Below are 12,866 nucleotides of genomic sequence, written 5' to 3'. Positions count from 1 at the left end.
AGAGAGCGGGCGGGCTGGCGGGCGAGGAAGGAGGCCGGGCGAGGGAGGAAGGAGGAGGGGGCCTGCCTCCGCCGCCGCTGCCGCCGCCGCCGCGGCGCCGACCCCGCCTCCCGGGAAGGGAGGCCGGGAGAGCGGATCGGGGAGATCCTGCCACGCACGCGGGGACCGGCGGACGGCCCCTCCCCCTGCCGCCACGACCCCAAAGAGGGAGGGCCGAGCTGCGGGCCGCCCTGCGGGGTCTCTGCGGGCTAGGACAGCGCTGGGGGCGGCCGAGGAGGGAAGGTGGCGGCCCAGCGGGGTCTACGGGAGCCGGGGTGGAATGGGAGGTGGTGGAAAGGAGAGAGGCGGCCCAGCGGGGTCTGCGGGGACCGGGGGGTGGGGGCAGGAGCGGGGCGGGGATAGTGTCCCAGCCGGGTCAACGGAGGTCGGGTCCGGCGTCTGAAGTGGCCGAGGTGGGAGGGGGCAGGAGGTGGCCGAGGTGGGGAGCGGTGGGCTGGGTCTACGGAGGCGGGAGCCGGCCGCCGAGGTGGCCAAAAGGAGGGGGCGGAGGCCTGAGTCGATTGGGACCAGGACTGGCGACTGAGCTGGGGCCATGGGGGCCCCAGGGATAGGTGGCCGTGATGGAGGTGGCCAGGCGGGTCGGAGGGAGGAGAGCCGGGGATGACCCGGTGCAGTGGGCCAAGCGAGAGCCCCTGTCCCTTCTGGACCTGTACAGAAAGAGGAAATGAAAGGGGGCGCCCCAGGAGTCCTGCCCCAGGGAGTGGGAGTAAAGGGGCGGGAACAAGACCCCCCCCAATTCCTTTCTTCTGGGAGTTGGGGAAATCCCCACCCACCACCCACCCTCCACCCTCCACCCTCCACCCTCCAAGCCCGCAAAGGGTTGGATCTTTCTGTTTACTGGGGTTTGAAGGCGGAGGCAGAAAGGGCTTTCTGAAAGCCAGTCGGCTCCAGAGGCATGCTTAGGGAGGGTGAGCAAAGATTCTTGGACTGCGTGAAGGCGGTTCAAGGGAACAGACTTGAGCGTCCCACTTAGCCCAGTCAGTCCTATGTTGACGCTATTTTTTACCAAAGCCCTTTCAACTCCATTTTCTCCTTGGGCGCCCGCACTCTGTTCGCAGCCCCTACTACGGACAGGCTCTGTGCTGCGTGCTAGGAAACCAGCAGTGGCAGCAGTGAGAGGGAGGCAGATCAGGGGTGTCACCCCTACTTTGGTAGAAGGAAGTGTAATAATGCCAGGCTCTGTGCATAGCACCTTACGTATATGTTCTCAAAACCTCACAAAAACCTTCTAAGGTAGGAATTATTTGACCCCCTTTATAGGAGGGAAGCGGAGGCTAAGCCTCCATCCCAACCCATTGACTCAAGGTCACGCACAGCCATGATTTGAACCTCGGCCTGCTTCTTTCAGAGCCTGTGCTGCATAATGGGCCCCAGGGAAATGAAGCAATTTGTCCGCTCTTGATAGGCTAGTTGGTGCTGGGGCAGGGACAGAGCTCCACTCTACAACTTGTCTGGTGTGTGTGTGCCTGTGCAGTAGGAATGCTGTTTCTTCTGCCTCGGAACTTCCCCCAATTCTATCTTGAAAAAAACATTCCCTATCCTTAAGGCCTAGTTCAAATACCCCCTCTTTCATGTTGCCTTCCCTGTAACACCACATGATACCTCTCATGGGACTTAGAGACAGCAAGTAATTACAATGTGAGGCATTATGTATGTCAGTTCAACATAGCAAACCTTTGTCGAGGGGCTGCTGTGTACCAGACTAGTACAAACTAGTTGTTTCCTCTCTTTGAGGACAGGAAGCAACCATTGCTTATATTTCTCTCTGTATCTCACTTTATAAGATACTTTTAAAAATCTCTAGTGAATGAATGAACACGTGTGCCTACCCTTGAGGAGCCTGCATTACATTTGGAGAAATGTGCAGAAACATTTGAGGGCTAAATTATGAAGTTGAGAATATAAATGCAAAGGGAACTTGGAAAGCAAACCCCTGGGCTGCTCATGGGGAAGTTTGCTGAGGCAGAAGTTTCTTGAGCAAAGCCTTGAAAAATGGATTTGCATAGGAGTAGAGCAGGGAGGATATTTCTGTGGCAGAAATGGGGTGAGCCCAGGACACCTGTCTGACATGAAGGGTGTGAACTGCGATTAGAAAGGAGAGGCATGAGCTGGGTGGAGTGGGTCCAGATTGCAGAGGTCTGTAGAAGCCAGCCAGGCAGGCAAAAGAGTCGCTGTTAGCGTGGGAGGCCAGAGTAGGTTATAGCAGGTTCCGGACTAGCAATGTAATCATTCGCCCCAGACAGAGAGGAACGTTCCCCACTCCAGATAAATACCAGGAGCTCTAGTAGAAAACTCCTAGTTCAACAGGGCATACAACTCTGACCTAGGAGCAGGGGAAAGGTGATGGCAGAGGAAAGCAGAAGACTAACTCATTAGAAGGTGCTGGAAGATCCTTGTTTAAAAACGTCAGCTAAGTTCAGATTGTGTTTCAGATCTCTAGTGCACAAAAAAATAATCATCCTCCTTCAAGCAGTCATCTGTGTGAGGTTAGAGGTAGTAATAATTTGCAAAGCAGCTTTGGGGGCCCAGCCAAGTTCTGGCCTGGGAGGCAGGAGCCCTGTTTTTTAGCCTTAGTTCTGCCACCAAACTAACTTTATGACCTTGAGAAGTATACTTAAAACCTCTTCTCTGGATTTTAAGGTCACCACTTCTGCATCTCTAAAGGCCCTTCTTGTTATTTTATTTCTTAGATAAAATAGAAATCTAATTATTATGAGAAATAATTTAATTCTTAAAATTTGATTCAGAATATAGCTCAGATATAAGAATGGAAGGTTTCTCAACTTTCTGCCTCTACTGAGAGCTGGAAGAATGGAGGGAGCAGGCAGAGCACAGTGACTATTTCTAGTGTTTCCTTCTTGCCCTGTTCCTTTAGGAGGTAGTGAAATATAATGGTTAAGACACAGGCTTTGGGATAGACTGACTTGGGTTCAAATTCAGCTCCATGACTCACTGGGGAATGTGACCTCTCTGAACCTCTGTGTCTTCATCTGTGGGATGGGGGTAATAAGAACTGCTTCACTGAGTTGCTGTGAGGGTTAAATGAGAGACACCCAAGGATACTGGGCATGTAGCAAGGCTCAGTGAATAAAGAGTAGCTGCTACAATTTGTAGAGTCACTGAGTGAAAGTATAGTTGCACAGAGCTTCTATGTCTAGATTTCAACGATTTTCTTTCTTCATTATTTCTTCGAGCTCCCAGCATCTTGTGTGGCTTATAGACCACAAGCTCTGATGTGTTTAACTTGAAAAGGCAGCAGTGTTTCCATGGAAGTGTTTGGCTACACCCAGAGGAGGAGGTTAGTAAGTCATGGTGAAAATATATCTTCCAGGGCAGAAGGGCACCAGTAGTTCTTCTTGGAGATTTTCATTCTTCTGCCCCATTTTCTAAGTCAGCACAATAAGCATTTAGAGAAAGTTGCCCTTCTTTCCTCCTGATTTCTTCTCCTCTATCCCATTTCCTCTTTATCTGCCCTAAAGTGTATTGCATGTTCAGGAATGTGGGTAGAGGAGAGAAAGAGCCAGAGATATCTCTTCCTTTCCCTGAGCTTGTGCAAAGATGCTTCTGAACGCTGGACTACATGGACCTTAAATTACAAGGTAGAACTTTGTAAGCCAGCCCTCTTGGTTTTCTGCATTTCAGTGTCCAAATAGAAAGCCCCTATTACTGTTGATTGCTTCTTCTCTCTTCCAGGTTGGCAAGACCCCCAGAGGCCAAGGCATGAGCCTGAGTGCCCCGCAAACAGAGTGTGTGTTAGAGGTGGGGACCTCCTTGATAGTTTGGTTCTGGAGAGCTAGGACCACCTCTCCCAGTCCCAGGAGCTCCCCAGCTCCAAACCCTATAGCTCCGTGCAGTAGGGGAATTCTTTCTTGGTGCTACCAGCACTATGTGTGGCTTCTAGACCACAGGCTTTAACTGAGTCCCAGTTTTTATGGAAGGTAACCATGGTACCTACCTTTTAGAGGCAATGTAAATATTCAGTTGATTTTCGCCTCCACTCAGTCTTCCTCATCCCACCACGTGCCAGTAACATCCATCCAGTTGCTCAGAAGTCATCTTTGCCTCCTCTCTGTCACCCATCCTCCACACCCAATGCATTATATTAGCAAATCTTGTTGGCTTTACCTTCAAAATATATCCAACATCTCCAACTTCTTGTGACCTGCACCATTATCCCATGGATCCAAGTCACCACTAACTTACACTTGGGTTATTGAAATAAGCTCATACTGTCCTCCCTACTTAAGCACTTGCTGCCCTGTGGTCTTTTTTCAACACAAAAGCTGGAGCGCTCCCTGAAAATATGTCAGATTATGTCACACCTCTTTCCAAAACCCTCCAATGACTTTCCCAGATAGTCAGAATAAAAGGCAGTTTTCACAGTGACCTCCATGGTCCCTGAGTCCTACCCCCCTGCTGCCTCTCTGATCTCATTCCCTCTTACTCGCCCCCTTGATTATTGACATCCAGCCACACTGGGCTCCTGTTGCTCATCAGTTTGCCAGGTATGTTCCTACCTTGGGACCTTTGTAATTTTGTCCCCTGTGCCTAGTGAACTTTACCCCCCAGGTATCCACACGGTGGTGTTCTTCACTTCCTCAATTCAAATGTCAACTCTGGGCGAGCTTTTCCTTGACCATCCTCTATTACAGCTGCTCAACCTGAGACACAGTCCTTCCTTCTTTCCCCACTTTATTTTTCTCTGACATACCGTTTATTTGCTTGTTTAATTGTTATTGCTGATCTCTTCTCTTTAGACCGTAAATTCCATGAGTTTAACTCACTCTTGTATTCCCAATACCTAAAACAATGTCTGGCTCGTAGCAGGAGCTCCATGAATATTGTGAATCTCACATTATTTAAAATTTCTCTGCGTAAGACCTTCTCTTTCATAAGAGAGCCGCAGTGTCTTATGAAAGGAAGGATAGTGGAGGGGAGGAACCCAGTGAGAAATGACTTCCTAGAACTTCAATATCAAGATGATGGGAATGATGACTGTGACACGATGATGATGGCAACAGTGATGGGGATGGGGATGACAAAGACAGGAGGATTGCTAACCCTGTGAGGCTGCAGAGGAGCTGCAGTATCACAGTAAGCCGACATTTACTGCTCGCCCACTCCAGGTCCTTCCATGCTTAGTGAGCCTTTGATGTAGGCACCACAGTGGTACTGATCCAGTTTACAGATGAGGGGGGACAATTTACACAAGGTGACACAGCTTAAGAATGGTGGGAGTCGGGCTGGAATCCAAGCAGTTGATCCTGGAGCCCATACCCTCAGCCAACACATGAATGTGTAGACCAATAAGAAGGCAAAGCCTAGTGTGATGAAGTAATTTATCCAAGGCTAGTCAGCCTTCTGATGAAATCCAGACTCTTAATAAGCACCATGAATCTCAAACTGGGAAGGGCAGGGTAGGGTTGTATCTCAACCTGACACTGGCAATTCACCTCCCAGCTGCTGCTCCTCACTGTGCTGCTGATGGACATATTTTTCACCCCTCAGGAGTGTATAGGAAAAGAAAATTATGAGAACCAGTGCCTTAGCGTGACATTAAAAAATCCTTGATAATCTGGCCCCTGCTCCTCTCTCTCTAGTCTCATTTCTTCCTCAAATCCCTTCCTACCCTATGTTTAGCCAGACTGAGCTTTCTGGTAGTTGCCCTAATTTGCCATATTCTCTCCAGAACTCAGCCTTCTTGACCTTTTTCCTGCCCTTCCCCTAACCAGGATAAGGTGTCCCTCCCTGGTGCTCTCCCAGCTCCCAGATGGATGATAGCACTTACCATGACGTATTATAATTGCCTATTTACTTACTGTCTTTCACACTGAAGCTTTCAGGGCAGAGACTGTCATCTGTTCTTCTTCTTATCCCTAGTGCCCGGCAGTTTGCCTGGATTGTAGGAGGTGTTCAATCCATGATGGATAGGTCACTGGTTGGATACGATAGTTTGTGACTTAGAATGCTAGACTTCTGATTCTCAGCACCCCCCTTTCAGGGCACCCACTCTTTAGGGGGTGGGGGTGTTGAGAAAGTCTCAAAGTTTTGAAAGTTTAGAAGTGGGTACTATGTGCAAAAGCAGTGTTTTATGTTAGTTTGAGATAATTTGCTAATTTAACCAAAAAAAGAGAAGAGGAATGTGGACATGGTAGATTCCTTGGTGAATGGGATGGAGAGGTAACAGCAAAAACTCTACTCTTCAGAGACCATTTTCATCCTGCCCCTGCCTTGTTCAAGAATCTCCCCTACCTCCTTATTAGAGTCAAACCACAATGGCCAGGAGTGTGTTGAGGGTATGGGAGTATGAGAAATATGCCTCTCCACCCATCTAGGATTCTACTCAACTGGCTTCTCCCTGACCTACAGCTACCTGCAAGCCTTCGTTCTTTGTTCAAGCTCTTCTCCCTAGTCGTTTGGCCTGGAAGTCCCAACTGCCTCCTCCTCTAGAAAAATGTAGTTCGTGACCACCTGCCCCCACCCCATTTGTCCCTCCATCATTTCGTTGCTCAGAATGAGGAATAGCAGTAAGAATGATTCACTTTGAAGCTATCTGGTTGTGTCCCTCTGGAAAGTTATTTACTTTCTCTAGTTATAGAGTAGGATAACATGAATATGTTACAGGATTCATTTGAAAAGATACATGTACCCCAATGTTTATAGCAGCACTATTTACAATAGCCAATACATGGAAGCAACCTACATGTCCTTTGACAGATGAATGGACAGCGAGTTGTGGTATATTTATACAATGGAATACTACTCAGCCATAAAAAAGAATAAAATAATGCCATTTGCAGCAACATGGTTGGACCTGGAGATTGTCATTCTAAGTGAAGTAAGCCAGAAAGAGAAAGAAAAACCATATGATATCAATTCTATGAGGAATCTAAAAAAAGACACAAATGAACTTATTTACCAAACAGACTCACAGATATAGAAAACAAACTTATGGTTACTAGGGGGAAAGGGGAGGGTAGAGGGATAAATTGGGAGTTCAGGATTTGCAGATACTAACTACTATACATAAAATATATATAAAAAATAAAGTTCTACTGTCTAGCACAGGAAACTATATTCAATATCTTGTAATAGCCTGTAATGAAAAAGAATATGAAAGGAATATATATCTATGTATAACTGAAACACCTATGCTGTACACCAGGAAATTAACACAGCATTGTAAACTGACCATACTCCAATTTTTAGAAAAAAAAATTTACTCTTACAAGGAAAAAAAAATCAAGGTTTGAAACCACATGTGTCAGACTCCAAACCCCTCTCATTTTCCACCAGTCCTCACTGCCTCTTGGATGATTAGTACCCAATCCCAAAATAAATATTTGACCCAATTTGTAATGCAGGGAAGCATGGAAAACTGGTCTTAAATGAGTAGTATGGAGAGGCCAGTCCCAAAGCAGCTGTCAAACAGAAGTAATATCAATAAATATTTGTCAAATCACTGAATGAATATCAATGAAATGAAGTTAAGGCAGGTGGATCTTTTGAGAAGAAATAGCATTTTCCATCCTTGAAAAAGGAGATTCTTTGCCCTGTAAACAGATTTGCATGGGAATTTTTTTTTATAAAAATGACTACTCCTGTGTTATTTTCACAACAGCTGCCCTTGGTTTACAGGCTAAGCTGCCCAGGGGCTGGGATTATCTGTGCTACTGAGCGGGAGTAGCCTGTAGTGGAGCCAGATTTTGCTTTTGCTGAGTTTATGAAGGCAAGTTCTTTGTGAAGTTCAAAGCATCTCTCTATTTCTCTAAGGAGGAAGGGTTCCTCTCCTAAAAGAAACAGCCTCTGAAGGTTTCTGAAACCAGTGGGATTAAAGGACAGCCTGGACCTCTTCGTGTTTCTCATCCTGACATGTATTTGCATGTTTTCTCTAGAAATGTCTTACATCAGTTCATCCTGAAGCAGGCCCGGCGTGAGCCAAAGATTTATTCAACAGGAAGAGGGTAGAATTAATTCATGTGTCAGGTGCTGAGCTAGGCATTTTATACTTAATTTCCCACTGAATCATCACAAACCTATTAGGTAAATATTATGAAGTCTGTTTAGGACAGAAAAATAAGACTCAGTGAGGACCAGTGACCTTGCCCAGATAACACAGCCTTCAAGTGGCAAAAATGGAATTGAAACCTACATGTGCCTGAGTCCAAAATCCACACTCTTTCTACTCTCGCCCCAGAGGCTTCCTGGACCTGCAATTGAATTCATTTTGGCATCTACAACTCTCTCAGTCTGCTCCCTACTTATCTGACTAGCTTCATTCTCCACAATTTGCTACCTCAGCAGTGCCCAGGGAGTTTTTAAGAAACATGTGAACCCTGACCCCATATCAAAACTGCTAATGGCTGGCACCTTGATCTTGGACTTCCCAGCCTCCAGAACTGTGAGGAATTTCTGTTTATGAGACACTCAGATTATGGTATTCTGTTATAGCACCCTGAATGGACTAAGGCACTCTTCATAGTCTTCCTCAATTTTCACAAAGAGAAACTACTTATTATTTGAAGGCAGATTTACTCCAAATGTGCAGATGTACATTAAGATGTGGTTACTAGGCAGAGGATTTGATTTTTTTCCAAGTCCAGGGCACAAAAAGCTACTCCTTTCCTACTGCATCAACTTGCTCCCAAAGAACAGCCTTTCAGCCTACAAGATTCAAGATTTCAGGTCAAATAGCCAGATTCAGAAACTCTAACTGTTGCTCACAAATACTTGAGGGTTGGTATATTAAGCATGACATTTTCAAGGGGCTACTGTAGATATGTGAATTATCCAATCAAGTTTGTCACTGTAAAGTAAGAGTTGGGATTGGCATGGTTTGGGATTTGGCATGGCATATTGGATATATGATAGAGTTAAAATCTTTGAATTATCACAGTAGAAGAGAAAAATACTGACCCTGTTGAAGAGTAGTAAGAGTTTTTTTTTTAATGTTTATATTTCTTATTTTCTTAAAAAAAAAAAAGTGCTAATGGTAGGGCCCAGGCATGAGTACTTCTTTAAATCTCCCCAGGAACAGATATGTCCACCTCTGGTTAAGAATCACTACAATTGATGGACCCTTTATTCCAGACAATCCTCCCATTAATGCCTTATATTTCCCCTTTTCCTCACCGTTTCTCATAATTCCCTAAACTGAGCAATCCCAGTTACCCTTCAACAACCCCCTACCTCACTTCTCTGTCCATCACAGTTCTGTCCATCATTTTTACAAATCAACAAAGAAGAAAAACTTTAGTAAGTGTTAAATGTTTGGAAAAAATGGCCAGTTTCAAAGCTCAGCTCACCCACACACTATGACGAGTTACAAATCAATTAAATCATTGAACACAAAAGTTTCAACCTTATGCAAATAGAAAATAAAGAGAATCATATCTTTAAATGTGGGTGGGGAAATGGAATTTAAACAAGGAAGAAAAAGCTTTTATTAAAAGGAAAGTAGATCAGATTTAATTACATTAAAATGTAAAACTACTATATTAAAAATCAGGGAAAAAATACAAGAAAAATGTTTGTTATAAATATAGCAAGCAAATGTTAGTATATTATTATCTAAAAAGGCCATACAAATAGGGTGCTCTGAAGACTGGAACTCTATCTTGTTTGCTGTTGTATTTCCAAAGTCTGCAGATACTTGGACTATAATAACAGATCAGTAAATATTTGTTGAATGAAGAGATTTTCTAAAGACCTTAAAGCCCCAGGAGATAAGTGAGAAAAAGATATGAAAATAATTCACAAAAGAGGAAATACAATTATTCAACACATAGAAGCATATTGCTAACCTTACTTGTGATATAAGAAAAGGAAATATTTAAAATACCAATGGTTATTTTTTTTTTTTTTGCCTATGAAATTAGCTGAGTTTTGTTTTTCTTTTTAAACAGCTATGAAATGTAATGCCAAGGAAGGTAGGATGAAACAGCTCCTTCATGATGTCATTGATTCGGCAACTTTGTAGACTAGTAGAAATGAGAACCGGGTCCTGATGGCTCTGAGATAGTCACTGTAATGGGAATTATTGGTTCTATCTGACCAGCAACTCTCTGTGCCCCACTCTGACAGACCCCATGATGCTCAGGCAGTGCGCATACATTCTGAACCAAGGGGAAAGGACAAGATTAAAGGCTGGTCAACCCTTCATTGGAATTTTCAAACCAGCACTGGTTGGAGGTGAGCCCTGCTTTTTCTCTGGTTGTGATTCAGGAGGATGTGACTCTGGAAACTGCCAATAGTCATGTCTCTTAAAACATACAGACAGTATATCTGTAGTGGAAAAAAAAATAGGTTGGTTTACAGGGAGAATCCTGTTTGCATTAGATTCCCTGTTTCCCACCATTTCCGAGGTCATTTTCTTCCTTTTTTAAAATTGAAGTATAGTTAATTTACAATGTTGTGTTAGTTTCAGGTGTACAGCAGAGTGATTCAGTTTTATACATATACATTTTTCAGATTCTTTTCCATTAAAGGTTATTAAAAGATACTGAATACAGTTCCCTGTGCTATACAGTAGGTCCTTGCTGTTTATCTATTTTACATATAGTAGTGTGTATCTGTTAATCCCAAACTCCTAATTTATTCCTCCCCACCCCATTTTCCCTTTGGTGACCATAAGTTTGTTTTCTATGTCTGTGAGTCTCTTTCTATTTTGTAAATCAGTTAATTTGTATCATTTTTTTTTTAGATTCCACACATAAGTGGTATCATGTGATATTTGTCTTTCTCTGTCTGACTTACTTCACTTAGCATGATAATCTCTAGGTCCATCCATGTTGCTGCAAATGACATTGTTTCATTCTTTTTATGGCTGAGTAGTATTCCATTGTATATAAATATACCACAACTTCTTCGTCCATTTATCTGTCAATGGACACTTAACTTGCTTCCATGTCTTGGCTATTGTAAACAGTGCTGCTATGAACATTGGGGTGCATGTATCTTTTCAAGTTGGAGTTTTCATCTTTTCTGGATGTATGCCCAGGAGTGGGATTGCTGGATCATATGGCAACTCTATTTTTAGTTTTTTAAGGAATCTTCATACGGTTCTCCATGGAGGCTGCACCAATTTACATTCCCACCAGCAGTGTAAAAGGGTTTCCTTTTCTCCACACCCTCTCCAGCAATTATCCTTTGTGGACTTTTTAATGACGGTCATTCTAGCTGGTGTGAGGTGATATCTGAGGTCATTTTCCGTGTCCCTTCTCCCCTACATGTTGATAATGTGAGTATCACCCACCTCCCTTAGTGTATACCTGAGTGGGCTCCTTCTGGCTTGCAAGAGCATATTGTTAAATTTTTAGGAATTTTGTGAACTGATTGTTAAACAGAATTTGAAATCAGCCCTGTTAGAACTATTTACTCTACAGCCACAGGGGATTTTCTAGCCCATGGAAATCTGCAAACACTGCAAATCAAGGCTTTCTTTTCTTTTCTTTTCTTTTCTTTTCTTTTCTTTTCTTTTCTTTTCTTTTCTTTTCTTTTCTTTTTTTCTTTTCTTTTTTCTGGAGAGCCAGTTTTTAAACATTTACCAGCACACCAGTTTCCGGGTCTACCTGGGCTGGATTTCTCTAGCGATCCAGAGAACTTCGGGCGGTGCAGCCAGAGATACTGACAGCACTCAAATCCCACCTGAAACTTTTATTATCCCCACTTTACAAATGAAGAAACTTCCCCAGGTGGTCCCCAAGGGAGGCAAAACCCTAAGGGTGAATTTTATTTTTAGCTGGGTTTTAGGCTCTGCACCTCAAAGCAGAACTCTAATGTATAAAACTGTTCCTCCAGGTCATTGCTAGACACCTAAAGGAGCAGACTTCTACCCAGACCTGAGTATTGGGTCAGCCACTTGCAAGGAAGGATATAGTACACATGCATCAGTGCTGGGTGAGATGGAACCACAGAGAAGAGATCTCAAGAGAAAGTACATTTGACTCTGAGCCTATAAAGGAGCCCCGGCAAAGTCAGGGCGGGTCCCAGGCCTGCCTGCCACATGGGAGTTTTGAGAACAAAGGGAATGTCCAAGTGTCCTCTGGGAGTTCATGCTCTGAGCCACCTTATCTCTCAGACTGCTTTCAACAGATTGCCAGAAAAAAGAGAAACTGTACCATCTCCAGACTTCCTTCTGCCTAGTGATTCTGCCAGCTGGCAAAGATGACCCAGTGAGTGCCTGGGCATCTGGTTAATCACATCCCTCTTCTTCCTCCTCCTCTTGGAAAAGAGGCAAAAAGAGGACTATAAGGGAAGAATCCGGAGATAGGGACCCCTCCTCTAGACGTCCTCAGAATTCTCTTGACAAGTAGGAGCATTAAAACTATTCATACCTTCTACAGCAGTGATTTCACTTCTAGGAATCATTTCTAAAGAAACAATACAAAATAAAGGAAAAGGTTTATGCACAGACTTGTCTATTATTGAGTCATTTTGAATCGGAAAAAAACCTGGGATCCACACAAATGTCTAACAATAGGAGAATGATTAAATAAATTATAATACATCAATTCAATTTAATGTATCACAATCATTAAAAATGTTTTGAAGAGAGTATAATAAGATGGGAAAAATTCTTATGTTAACTACATAAAAATTAGGATTTAAATTTTATATTCAGGATGACTGGCAATACAAAAAGAAAAAACGGCAAAGTAAGATATACATTAACTGAAAACTGGAAAGGTATACTCCAAAATGTTAACTGTGGTTTTCTCCTTTACATGGTGGAAATATTGATGGTTTCAGTTCTGTTTTTCTCTGTATTTTTCAAATTCCATTCAATAAATGTACATAAAAATGGA

At 43.6% G+C, this 12,866-nt stretch overlaps 1 long non-coding RNA gene across 1 annotated transcript; it reads left to right on the top strand.

Moving 5' to 3' along the window:
* Positions 1–7,066: 7,066 nt before the first annotated feature.
* LOC141579411 (uncharacterized) lies at positions 7,067–12,866 on the top strand. The gene is made up of 2 exons (XR_012510681.1): positions 7,067–10,251; positions 11,860–12,866. It is a non-coding gene; the product is annotated as an uncharacterized LOC141579411 (long non-coding RNA).

The sequence above is a fragment of the Camelus bactrianus genome, chromosome 12 (assembly GCF_048773025.1).
Source record: "Camelus bactrianus isolate YW-2024 breed Bactrian camel chromosome 12, ASM4877302v1, whole genome shotgun sequence".
Lineage (NCBI taxonomy): Eukaryota > Metazoa > Chordata > Mammalia > Artiodactyla > Camelidae > Camelus > Camelus bactrianus.
The sequence above is the reverse complement of the archived record's forward strand: the minus strand, read 5'-3'. Positions and strand labels throughout refer to the sequence as shown.